The sequence below is a fragment of the Equus quagga genome, chromosome 17 (genome assembly GCF_021613505.1).
Source record: "Equus quagga isolate Etosha38 chromosome 17, UCLA_HA_Equagga_1.0, whole genome shotgun sequence".
NCBI classification, from domain to species: domain Eukaryota; kingdom Metazoa; phylum Chordata; class Mammalia; order Perissodactyla; family Equidae; genus Equus; species Equus quagga.
The window spans coordinates 241,407-253,872 of NC_060283.1; positions in this window are offsets into that span (position 1 = coordinate 241,407).

The following is a 12,466-nucleotide window of genomic DNA, read 5'->3' on the forward strand; positions in this document are numbered from 1 at the left end:
ACCGCCCCCCTCGGCCCCGCCCCTTAGCCCCCACCCCCGCCACGCCCCGTCTCACGAGCGGGCTTCTCCCCCGGGCAGTGTGGCCGTAGTACAGCCCCGCGTGCGTCCACAGCCGGCCCGACCAAGGCCGGCGCCGGTAAGGGTTGACCTCGACACGACGACGGACTGTCAGTGGCCTGGAGACCAGGGGGGAAACGGCCTACTTCCGGCAGGGCGGGGGCGGGGCCAAGCGGGGCGTGGTCTGGCTGCCGAGTCGCGTCTGGCGGGGGCGGGCCCGAGCCATAGGGGGCGGGGTCTAGGGCAGGGGCGGGGCCTAGCGGGGCGAGGTCTGGTTGTCGCGTCGGGGCGGGCGGGGGGCGGGGCGGAGCCCGCGGGGGCGGGGCCTAGGGGCGGGGCGGGGCCCCGGGTGGAGCTGGCGCGGGCTCTTGGTGGCCGACTGGCGGTTCACCGTGCTCCCACGTGGAGCAGTGGGCCCGGCTGGGCTGGGAAGCATGGGCGGGGCGCGCGCCGTGGGCGGGCGTCGGACGCTGGGCGCCGTGAGGACGTGAGCTCGCCTGGTCGTGACATTAACTTGGCTGCCGGGGGGCTCGGTTCAGTGACTTCGAGCAAAATCTGGGTTCCGAGATTCTGCATAGCAGTCCTTGCCTAGCACCGACCTGGTCGTAGAGCTGGAGCGTGTACATAGACATGATGTTGTAAGAAAGAAGCTGTCCGCGCTATTCATTAAGGCACCGTTTGTAGTTATGGGTAGTGCTTCATTCGTCTGACACTGTGAGGGGCCGGAAATAATTCAGCGGTTCACCTAAGTGCATTCATTCTATGAATATTTATCAATAGCTCCTTTGTGCTGCGCCGTGTTGTACGTGCTGGGGATTCAACACTGAGCAAAACAGACAGAAATCCCTGATGGGGGAACATGGGAAGGGGAGGTCAGGCCTAGGAGGGTTACCTGATGAGGGGCCCGGCCTGGTGTCCACGGACTGAAAAGTGGTGCTCGGGGAAAGACATAAAATTGAAAGCTGGGAGTTTTACTGAAGAGAGGAAGACTGGTCTGGAAGTAGCAGTAAGGAGTGAGAAGGCCAGCTACCGCTCTCCACGGGAGAAACCAGCCGCACTTGAGAGGGCCTTTAGGGGAAGCCCTGTTCCCAGGAGTGTCAGTTCCTGCTGGAGCAAAAGGGATGGGAGGATGTTCAAGAAAAAACGGACTTCTCCTGAAGGTTTATTTCTTTATTTAAGTGCCAAAATTTCATTTTAACAATTTTGATAGAAGTTGATTTTTTAATTATACTATTCACTTTCCTGTTCTCTAGCTGTAGTGTACTGACCTTGAGTAACTTTTCTAAAACTGATTTTTCTTTTCTTCCTGAGAAAGATTGGCCCTGAGCCAACATCTGTTGCCAGTCTTGCTCCTTTTGCTTGGGGAAGATTAGTCCTGAGACAACATCTGTGCCAATCTTCATCTATTTTGCATGCAGGACACTGCCACAGCATGGCTTGATGAGTGGTGTGTAGGTCCTCGCCCAGGATCCAAATCCATGAATGCTGGGCCACTGATGCAGAGCATGTGAACTTAACCACTACACCACTGGGCCAGCCCTCTAAAACTAATTTCAACAGCCGGTTTGGGAGAGCCTTCTGTGGGCCAGCACCACAGCAGGTGCCCTGGAGGAGGAAGGGGTAGGCCTGCTGCCTGGAGCTGCATGTGGGGCAACCCTCAAGGTGGTAGGTGGTCACCGATGCTCTAAAGGTAGTACCAGGCTGGGTTGTGAGAAGAGGCAGAAGTAGTCATGAGCAATGCCTTTGATTCCTTTGCTGAAATACAGTGATGCTCATGTGATATCTTAGGAGTATGTGTTGGTGCCAGATAGACCTAGTCTTGTTATCTCTTGTTTTAGTTTATTTCTTTGTTTAATGGGAAACAACAGTCAAGGCTTGTTGGCATCTGAGCATGGGTTTGAGATGTTCTCACATGAATAAACATTATGAACTTTGTTGCATAAAGGTTGCGACTTATATTTTGGGTGCTTATTCAACAAACATGTTGTGGGCTAGTCCCCAGTTCTCAGAATTGACATTTTTGCAGATGAGGTTTGCAAATAAGGAGACTGCCCGGCAGAGTTGTTCCTTCCCATTTTATTAAACCGCTCTTCTGATTGTCTTTAAGGGAGGTGGCTGAGGACCAGGAAGATGCAGGGCCTGGAACCAGCTGACCTGGTGTGACTCTCGCCCTGGGGTGACCAGGGGCCCATCCCTCAAACCTCTAAGCTTGGTCATTTTCATCTGTAAACCAGGCCCACCAAGTACCTTATGCCGGTGGTGAAGATTCAGGGTGTGATACAGGTGAATGCTCGGTGCACCTGGGCCCTAAGTTTGTGTGGAGTGTACACTGCAACAAGTAGGCACTTTTGGTTTAGAATCTGGCTGTGAGGTTTCGAGTGCATCGCAGGTCACTGGAAGACCTCTGCTGGCCTGCCTCTTGGACTGGCTCCCTTCCCTACCACAAGAGTGACATTTTAGGAAAGCTGCTAAAATGTTCTCCTTTCATTTCATTCTTTTCTATGCCATAACCTCTTAGATTTGTTTCTTGCAACTCTCGTAAGGGTGAAGAAGACAATTCAGAATAAATGTTTGGCCCTGAAGCTGTTTGGGCCGCTTCGTGACACCCTATGGAGATATGAGGACTTGGCTGCTGTGAGGAGCAGTGAGAAAACGTGGGGGAAGGTGCTCGTCAACTTTGAGACACTCCACGAAGCCAAGCACACAGGTCTCTACCATCCATGTGGCCGTACCCCTCCCAGACGGGACGCTGGCCACAGAGGGGGCCACATGGGATTCACTGGAAGTTGTGTCTTTATTTTTTTTAACTTACCTGATTCACCCAGTTATGTCCTTATCTTTGTTTTTAGACTGACCCAGTTCACCAGATGTGGGATTTGGAGTGTACAGAAGTCCTCCCGCCCCCACTTCTTTATTGCCCTCCTCCCAGACATGACACTCTTGCCTACCTCTGGAAGGTCCTGGCATGCTGGTCTGTGCTTTGTCTTCCTGATCCAGTCCCAGCAGCCACCTAATAGGAGGGAATTCCTTGCCCCTTCCCACCTGCCCCCTCCCTTGTTCCTCCAGCCCCACCTGACCACACGTTTCCTGAAATAGAGAGCCTTTGGATGGTTTTGCCTTTTCCTTAGTACCTGTCACAGTGTCCCAACATAGAGGGTCTCACTAGACAGGAATACAGTGAGGGGCTGAGGAGAGAGACCCCAGCCCGTGTTTGTGAGATGCTGTCCCACAGAGCCGCTGGTGCTGCAGGGCGACCAGTCAGACATGGGAGGGATGCCTCCCACGGTGTCTTCAGGTTGGAGTCCCTGTCCTGCTCTAGTTTTGTAAACATATTTCTTTTAAAAAACAAACTTTTTATTGAAATTTAAGATACATACAGAAAAGTGCACATAGTGTAAGCTTAGAGCCTTAGGTCCTCACAGACAACGCCCAGGTGAGATGGAAAACATTGAGGATGCAGTAGCAAGTGTTTGGGACTTAAGCTTGATCAGTGGCTGCCCTGGGCTCATATGTGAGTGGTTATGTAGTTGATAGTTTTTTAACTGACACTGGAGATTTCTAGCTGAGTGTTGTCCCTCTGATTCATGGGTGAGTCCGCCACTTGGCGGGAGGAAATTCACAATGTGGCAGGTGTGGGGAGACCTTTGTATACCCTCCTGGGCTCCTCCTGACAAGTGAGAAGTTCTTGGCTTGACGTTGTTGATTTCAGCCAGACAGTAAGCACGCAGGCCAGTCAAGGAGGCGGCGCACGCTTCGGGAGTCCTGAGTCCATGGTGGTCTCCACCCAGCCATTCTCTTCTTCCTGCATGGAGACACTGCAAAAATTAGACATTCCTTCGAGGGCCTCAGGTCAGACACTGAGTTAGCCTCTGGGAATGAAGTGGTATTCAAAACAGCAGCCCATCCACAGGAGCTGGAGGCAGTGGCTGTGCACAGCTGTGCAGTGTGGGCACTGGTGGCCTTGGTCAGTCATCTTGATGAGGCCAGCGAGTCAGCTCTATATAGGAGCTACTTGAGTTCACGGGGCATGGGGGAAGGCATGTGCAAAGGCATAGAGGTTTAAAATAATTGCTCTTCAGACCTCTAATTCCATAGACTCATTTTGCCTGTTTTGAGCTGTATATAAGTGGAATTATATTGTATGTTCTCTTTTTTTGCTGAGCACTATGTGAGAGGGACAGTGGTCCACTCCCTGTCGGTGCTGTGTTCCTCCTACTGCCCAGATATACACGCCTTCTCTCCTCCTTCCGTCCTGATGCTCAGCTAGGCACTTCCAGGTCCCCGCTGTCACCCACAGTGCCACTGTGAACATGGCATATGTGTCCTTTGCTGGACTATGCAGGCCTTTCTGTTGGGTGTGTCCCTGGGGTGGAATTGCTGCATCATAGAGTGTGCGTTCAGCTCTAGTAGTTTGGGTACCAAGGTTGTGGTGGCTTCATAGTTGTGAAGTGTTTCCCCATTTTCTGTCTTTTGGAAGAGTTTGTAATATTGGTGCCAATTATTCCTTAAGCGTTTGGTAGAGTCCACTAATGAACTCTTTGTTTTCTTTGTAGAAAGTTTTTACCTCCTGTATTCTATTTCTTTTGTAGTTCTAGAACTGTTCAGACTTTTCTATTTTGTAAGTTGTGTTTTTCTAGATGTTTGTCAGTTTGCACTATATTTTCAAAGTTTTGGCATAAAGTTTTGCATGATATCCTGTTTCTTTTTTAGTGTCCATAGGATCTGTAGTGATTTCTCCTTTTCCATTCCTGATGTTAGTTATTTATAGCCTCTCTCTTTTTTTTCTTCAACAACCCTATCAATTTTATTAGTCTTTGCAAAGAACTGTTGGCTTCATTGATCCTCAATACTGTATTTTTTTTTCTCTTTCACTAGTTTCTGTTCTTTATTTTGTATTTTCTTCTAATTTAAGGGGGCTTAACTTCTTCTTACTGTCAGCTCTTGAGTTGCATGCGTAGATCACTGATTTTTTCCTGTTCCCATGTATACATCTAAGATGAGAAAAATGCCTTTTCAGCTGCTTCCTACAAGTTTAGATTTGTGATTTTTTTCTTTAACATTAAGTTCAAAATATTTTCTAATTTCTATTGTGATCCCTGCTTTGACCAATGGACTATTTAGTTTTTAATCCTTTTTAATAGACATTAAAAAAAATTAGTTTCTAGCTTAAACCCACTGTGCTCAAGGGACAGACTCTCTGTGATTTCAGACCTTCGACGTTTGTTGAGACTTGCTCTTTGGTCCTGCATGTGGCTGATTTTGGTGAAGACTTTTTGTGCTTGAAAACCATGTTTATTCTCACTGGGGCAGTGTCATACAAATGTCATACAATGTAATAAAAATGTCAGTCAGGTCAGGTTTGTTTTTCTTGTGAACATTAATAAAGGAAACCTCGAGTAAAATTGGAGTTGGGAAGGTCTGGAGAGGGAGTTCTCGGCCCTACCACGCATCCTTGGTCGCTGACCAGGAGGAGCCGTGCCTGGCATCTCAGACAGGAAGTTAGCTACCACTTTGCTGCCCCAGGAGGGGGAAGGAAGAATTTCTTCTTGCCCAGTGACAAGCTCAGCCAGTGGAAAACGCTGCAGCTCAGCCAGTGAGGAGCTGTCACCCTGCTCAATTCTTACTCCCCCCAATGAGCTTTCATTTAGAACAGCCCCTCCCAACTCCCCTTTCTCCCTGTAAAAGAACCCCGCCTTTGTTCTCTGGACGTTGCCTATGGTTTTTGCCATGGCTTGCTTCTCCTGAATTGCAATTCCTCTGGCTATTCTCAAATAACCTCATTTTGCTGGTAAGGTAACTGGCTGTTTTATTTAAAGTTGATGTTAAGTGGTGTTGGAAGTGGGATCTGAAGGAGGCAACCCCCGAGAGACAGGGACCCCAGAAGCGAGTGCGAGACTGGCACTGAGGCCCCGTGCTCATTGCGTCTGCGAGCTGCTGACTGTGAGTTCCAGCTTGGTCAGTCTCCTCAGAGTCCCAGCTCCGCTCTGCGTGTGTTTTGAGCACTCCAACTTTATCTGGGATTGTGAAAGGCTCTGTCCTTTCTGGTTCAAGGCTTCGTCCTTGGCATCATGCTTCATCCTTGGTACGTACTCAGTTATTTTCCTTTTGGTAGTGCACTGAAAGGCTAGGTTCCTTTTGGAATCAGGCTAGCTGGGAATTTTCTTTTGGTCTTGGAAAATTTTGAGAAGTAGGATCCCAGTCATCTGAATGCTCTAAGGGCAGCCCTCCTTTAGAGTCCCTGGGCTGTTTTGTGTTTAAAAACTGTATTCCCTCTGCATGTGCATTTTTGACTAAATGAACTGATTTAACAGACTGATTTAGAACACCATTGGCCATTAAGGGGAACTTTTGATCTCCCCAAACTTGCTTTTCTCAGGACTAAATCAGAAAGCCATGGCTCTAAAATAAAACAGACTGAATGGTATGCCTGTTTTAATTGGCATCTAAAGGCTTCCAGAGATATTTAAGACTCCAAAATTGCCTCTTTGCAGAACACAAGTTTTAAATTACCTGAGGTGAACAAACAGTTGAAAGAAGGCAAAATGACTTCTGAGACCTCTTTTTTCCCCTCCCGCTTCTTCTTTGTCTCTGGATGTGTGGTGGCCATCATGTGCTCAGGCCCCACCCCCGGCACTATCTTCCTCTCTTCCCTTCCGCAAAAACCTGCCCCTTTAAAATAAGACTCTCTGAGGATTCAAATGCTAAACCCCTGATTGCTATCTCTAAATTAACTGGAGAAAATAAACAACTACAAGGAAAATTTAAATAGAAATTACCCTAGACTTTTGATAATAGACAAATAAATCCCAAAACTCCTAGGAGAAAATTTGCCTTCTTTTTCTGTCTGTGTGCTGATGCTTCTTGGTGAGTTACCCATCCTGCTCAAAAGGGAGAAATAATTCTAGAATTTGACAGCATTCAAATAAAAATCTTTAGGGGAAAAAACCCGACTGTCTCAGCAGGTAATCTTAACTTAATCTGTATGCCAGAAACTCAGTTTGGATCCAACTATTCTTTTGAGTTTTATGTTATTTTACCTGAAACATAGCTAAAGTTTTCTAATAAAAGCTGTGAGATCTCTGTGGCTATCTGCATGCTATGTATGTCTATGTGCGTATGCTATAGATAGGTTGTGTATCACCTCTGGATGGTATTGCCAAAATTAATTTGTAAAAGAGCTTTATTTAATTGCCTTAAAGGAAGTCAAGCATTCATATGAATTGGGTATTCACAAAACTCTCCAAAATATAATAAACTAACTCAAACGTGTTTCAAGTTCAGATGATCTGGGATAATCTTTGGTAAATAAAGCTAATTTAACCTTGGTTTAATTAAAACAGGTATGTCTTCAAGAGTTACCATCATGTACTTGAAAACAGCTTCCCCAAATCTTTTTGGTAACTTGAAACTTTAGAGTTTTGCTAAGTTAAACTACATGATGGGCAGTAGTTAAACATCTAGATCATTTCCAAATAAGATAAAACAGTGAAACATTATTAAAAATAGGTCTGTCTGCTTTTGGCTTCTAATTGCAGGAAAACTAAAGATGTTTGGGCCTGTTGGCAAACATGTTTTGTGCCACATGGGAAATTTTACCATGAGAAAAATGTACTTCTAGGAATTATGAAATACATTTATAAATTTTCTAGTAACAGACTATTCACAATTGTTTGAAGCTACTAGAAATAACAAGAGACGACTCTGTAAGAAGGAAAGTAGGATGTATGTTTTTGCTAAGAAAAGGTATGAGGAATGGAAATGTATTTTTGTTGAGAGAAAACAAAGGACAAAATCTGAATGTTTCTTTAAAAAGTTGTAGGTTTGTGGAAAGGAATCTTGGGGAAGGAATTGTATGCATGGTTAGGATTGGCTACATTGAAAGTAACCTGATACAAAGTTAAAATTCAGCTTTCTTTTTTATTAAAAGGACAAAGTTTTCTTGGGCTATTGGCCTACTTTTGATAAGATTTTGAAAGCTTTTTTACCTTTTAAATAATATGCCTAGAAAACAGAGATTTTGTGTTTTATTAAGAGAATTTCCTGTTGTTTTTTTTATCAAGTTTTTAATTACTTAGGAAAACAACTTCTTCTTAATATTAAAAGAGCTCAGTTTGGCTTACAACTATTTAACCTTTTGTATTTGCCTTTGAAATCTTTCATTTAACTTGGGTCAAATAGATATAACGTTATCACTTGTAATTCTAGTTACTATCTAAAAGCGTATGCCACAAAAATACCCAGATTTCCTTGTCAAGTGCATTTACCCATTGCCTTTTTAAAATAGTCTTTTGTTGGGGCTGGCCCTGTGGCTGAGTGGTTAAGTTTGCGTGCTCCACTTTGGTGGCCCGAGGTTTGCAAGTTCGGATCCTGGGCGCGGACCTACGTACTGCTCATCAATCCACACTGAGACGGTGTCCCACATACAAAATAGAGGAAGATGGGCACAGATATTAGCTCAGCAACAAGCTTCCTCACAAAAAAAAAAGAAAAAAAAAGTCTTTTGCCATTTACAGACAGTTACTGTTTTCCTCTGATACTTTTACAGATGTTTCATCTTCAAAGAGATTCACGGGAAAGTCTTTAATAAGTACTCTGGAATACAGGTTTTGATAACTTTAAGATCATAACACTGAACTGTGTGGAAATTTCTGGAACTCGAGTGGAGGGCTGATTGCTGTATCGTTTTGTTTTCCAGATGTAAAGGACCCCTTTTTCCTCCCCTTTAGGCTATGTGTAACTTACAGCAATTTGGCAAAGTGTATCTTTGCAACAGAGGTTGAAACATTTATCTTTTTCTCCCTACCTGATCCTTCCAGCACTTGGACACTCTTAAGTATTCTTTTCATGACAAATATATATTTGCATAAAATCATTGAGAATCTGTTCTCCTTATCACAGGACACAATTGGAAGTATTGGCTAATATTATCAAGGCTTTGACCACATTTTCATGTTCAAGAGAGAGGTACATAGACTCAAAAATAACCACATAGCTTTAAGGATTGTCTAGAAAAATCAGCCTAGTACCTTGCTTACAAGCTTTCAGCAAAGCAATCTTAAAAAAACAAACAAAAAAAAAGGAGCTTGTATGGTCAATCACCCTTTCTAGCTGCAGTTATCAGAACAAGTTTAATACAAACAAATTAGTTTTAACTATGATTATGTTTAATAAAATTGGGGGTAATCGTAGAGAGAAATTATGTTTGTACCTTCTTAGGTATTAAATTCTAGTCCTATTAATTGTCTTTGAGGTGTTGTTATATATGTGTAAGCTGGACTGGATCCTAAATTCTTCTAGTTTTCTTAAGTGTCTTGCTGCAACTCCACAAACTAACATTTCCAATTTTGCTGCCCTTGAGATCTCCTTGGAGGGTACTATGCCAGGTCCTGCTCACTACCAGATGGCAGCCAGACTTCAGGGACTCGAGCCTTGGGTGCACATCTCACAGCTGAAGAAGGCTCCTCCTGACATCCAGTCCTGTACAAACACTGGGGACCTCAAATCAAATTGACTAGGAAGAGAAGCAGCCGACACCTGAGGCAATGGCTTCCCCCAGCTGACCAGACCAGGCCTGTACACCCTCTTCCCACTGTTGTTTCTTACTTTATTTTCTCCCTCTCCTTCCTGGAAGGACAATGCCCTTGTCTGCATTTTCCAATCCCTTGCGAAAGAGGGAACCTCTTCGATTGCTGGATTTGCCATCAGAAACCTCGGTCTGTCCAAGACAGTAATGACCCCAGTTCACCCTATAAGCAATTTCACTGGGGTTCCAGATGCGGTTGTTTGTCTAAATTGAGCTGCTGGTCCATTTTACTGACTGAGAGTGCTAAGGCTGCCTAAACTTGTTCCTTGCTTTAATTTGACCCTGCCTTGTGAGGGGAAAACAAGGCCTCCCAAATATTTGTATGAAAAATTCTGTGGGGCCGTCATTGTAAATCAGGCAGGCCCTCTGTAAATTTCTTGATATACCCATATATTTAAGTAGCCTTCCAGTGTGTAACAACATAATGTCTGAACCTTGGTTAGATAATGTTAACACCTCTGTACCAATGAATGAGTCCATAGATACCCCCACTTACGCAGAAGCCTTATGTACACCCCCGATTATACCTTCAACTGTGGACGTTTCAGGCATGGCCCCTATGCTTGGGCAACCCATTGCCTTGACAGCTGGAGATTACAAGGACAGTGTGCCCCGCCATAGTCACTGTTCTGTTCTCTGCATAACCAAACAGAGAGCTCTCATAGGTCTTTGCCCTTGAATCTCCATAGTCGCTCTAAACAAGAACTCCCAGGAGGTGTGCGTGACTCGGTTTCCCTCCGTGGCAAGAGCTTTCTTCCCATGCGTTGGAGTGAGTGCCAGTGAACAAATGACCAGGAATCTCTCCTGACACCGAACGAGTTGGCTGACTCCAAAGCCAAAGCAGTTTCAGCTCAGCACAGCCACTTAAGTCCTTGGTCAGGGTAGTTTTGGGTAATCATATAGCCCTTGATGGTCTCCTGAGCAGGAGGCGTCTGTGCAGTGGTGAACACCTCCTGGTGCACACGGGTAAATGCTGGGGAAGTAGAAACCCAATTACACAAGATTAGAGAGCAAGCATGTTTCACCTAACCATCCACTGTCTTGATCTGTCCAGCTGGTGCCTTTAGGTTTGGGCTCCTGGTTTAGAGCCATCCTGCAAACCCAGCTGACAGCATTACTCTTATCCTGCTCTGGACACTTGCTGTGAAGCTCTGTACCTATTGCCTTGAACCTCTGTAGAAATGATGTACCCAGTAAGGTGATGCTGCTCAGCACTTTGAGATGACCTCCAATACCTATGACCTCAAAGAGCTGTAGACCTTGAATAGGAAATGCCTGAGAGTTCTCCCTCCTGACCTTCCTTGTTACTCAAACATGGCCTACATGGCTTCCAACCGCTGTGCACCTCACAGCTCTGAGGCCAGGGGCAGGCATTCCTGTGGTTTTAACTGGCACTCCCAACTTTTCAGGTGACAGAGAATCTGAAGTGACGGGAGGGGTCATGGCGTCTGCACAGGTGTTCTCCGGTGGGTCCTCACATCGCCTTGGCGCAGGCCGGGGCTGGGAAGCGGTGGCCTCTGTGGCGTCTGCATCTTATAGTTGTCAGTGTACAAGTATTTCATTTCCTTGGTTAAGTGTCTTCCTAGGTATTTTATTCCTTTTGATGCTATTGTAAATGGGATTATTTTCTTAATTGCCTTTTCAGATGGTTTGCTGTTGGTGTACAGAGAGGCAACAGATTTTTATATGTTGATTTTGTATCCTGCTGCTTTAGTGAATTTGTTTATTAGATCTAACAGTTTTTTTGTGGAGTCTTTAGGGTCTTCTACATATAAGATCATGTCATCCGCAAACAGATAGTTTTACTTCTTCCTTTCACTTTGGGTGCCTTTCATTTCTTTTTCTTGCTTAATTGTTCTGGCTTGGACTTCCAGTACTAAGCTGAACAGGAGTGGAGAGCGTGGGCATCCTTGCCTTCATGACATTGGTTTTCATAATGATTCCTTGGATTTGACACCAAAAGCAAAAGTAACAAAGGCAAAAATAGACAAGTGGGTCTACACCAAACTAAAAATCATCTGCACACAGAGGAAACCATCAACAGCCGTTTAAATTATATTCCAGTTTGGCTCTCTTTTAGTATTGTGCTTTGATGAATATAAATTGATAGACTATGAGAGATAAGAATGCCAACCTCAGGAGATACACCAGATCTTAGTGTCCCAACATGGGCTTCATGTAATTTCCATCTTTTTCAAAAAGATGGAACAAATAACAGGTAGAATGGGCTTTCTGTAGACACAAAACACAAAGCCAAAATGATGTCCTTTTGCCCTCTTTTGGACAGTCTCCCCAGTGGCGTCCTGGACATCAGATTGCTGGGTCAAAAGCTGACATTTTATGGCTTTTGAGATGTTTCTGTTAAGCCTTTTTCAGATAATGCCTTACAACTCTGACGAGCGTGGACTTGCTGGGTCACATGGTAACTCTACGTGTAACTTCTGAGGAACCACGAAACCGGTTTCCGCAGCAGCTGCACCATTTGACATTCCCACCAGCAACGCGGAGGCTCCAGTTCCTCCCCCCCTCACACTCCTTCTGTCCATCTGTTGGTGAGAGCCGGTCCAGTGGGCGGGAAGTGGGGTCTCATGGTTTCCGTCTGCATTTCCCTGGGGGCCAGTGCCGTTGAGCACCTCCTCACGGGCTTGTCGGCCGTTTGTACATCACGTTGGAGAAATGTCCCTCCGACCTTTGTCCTCTTTCGAATTGGGCTATTTGTTGTTTGTTGGGGAGTTTTATATATTCTGCACAGCAGGCCCTGATCAGACAGGTGATTGGCAGACATCTTCGTTCCTCGTGCGGGCCGTCTCTGCACTCCTCGATGGT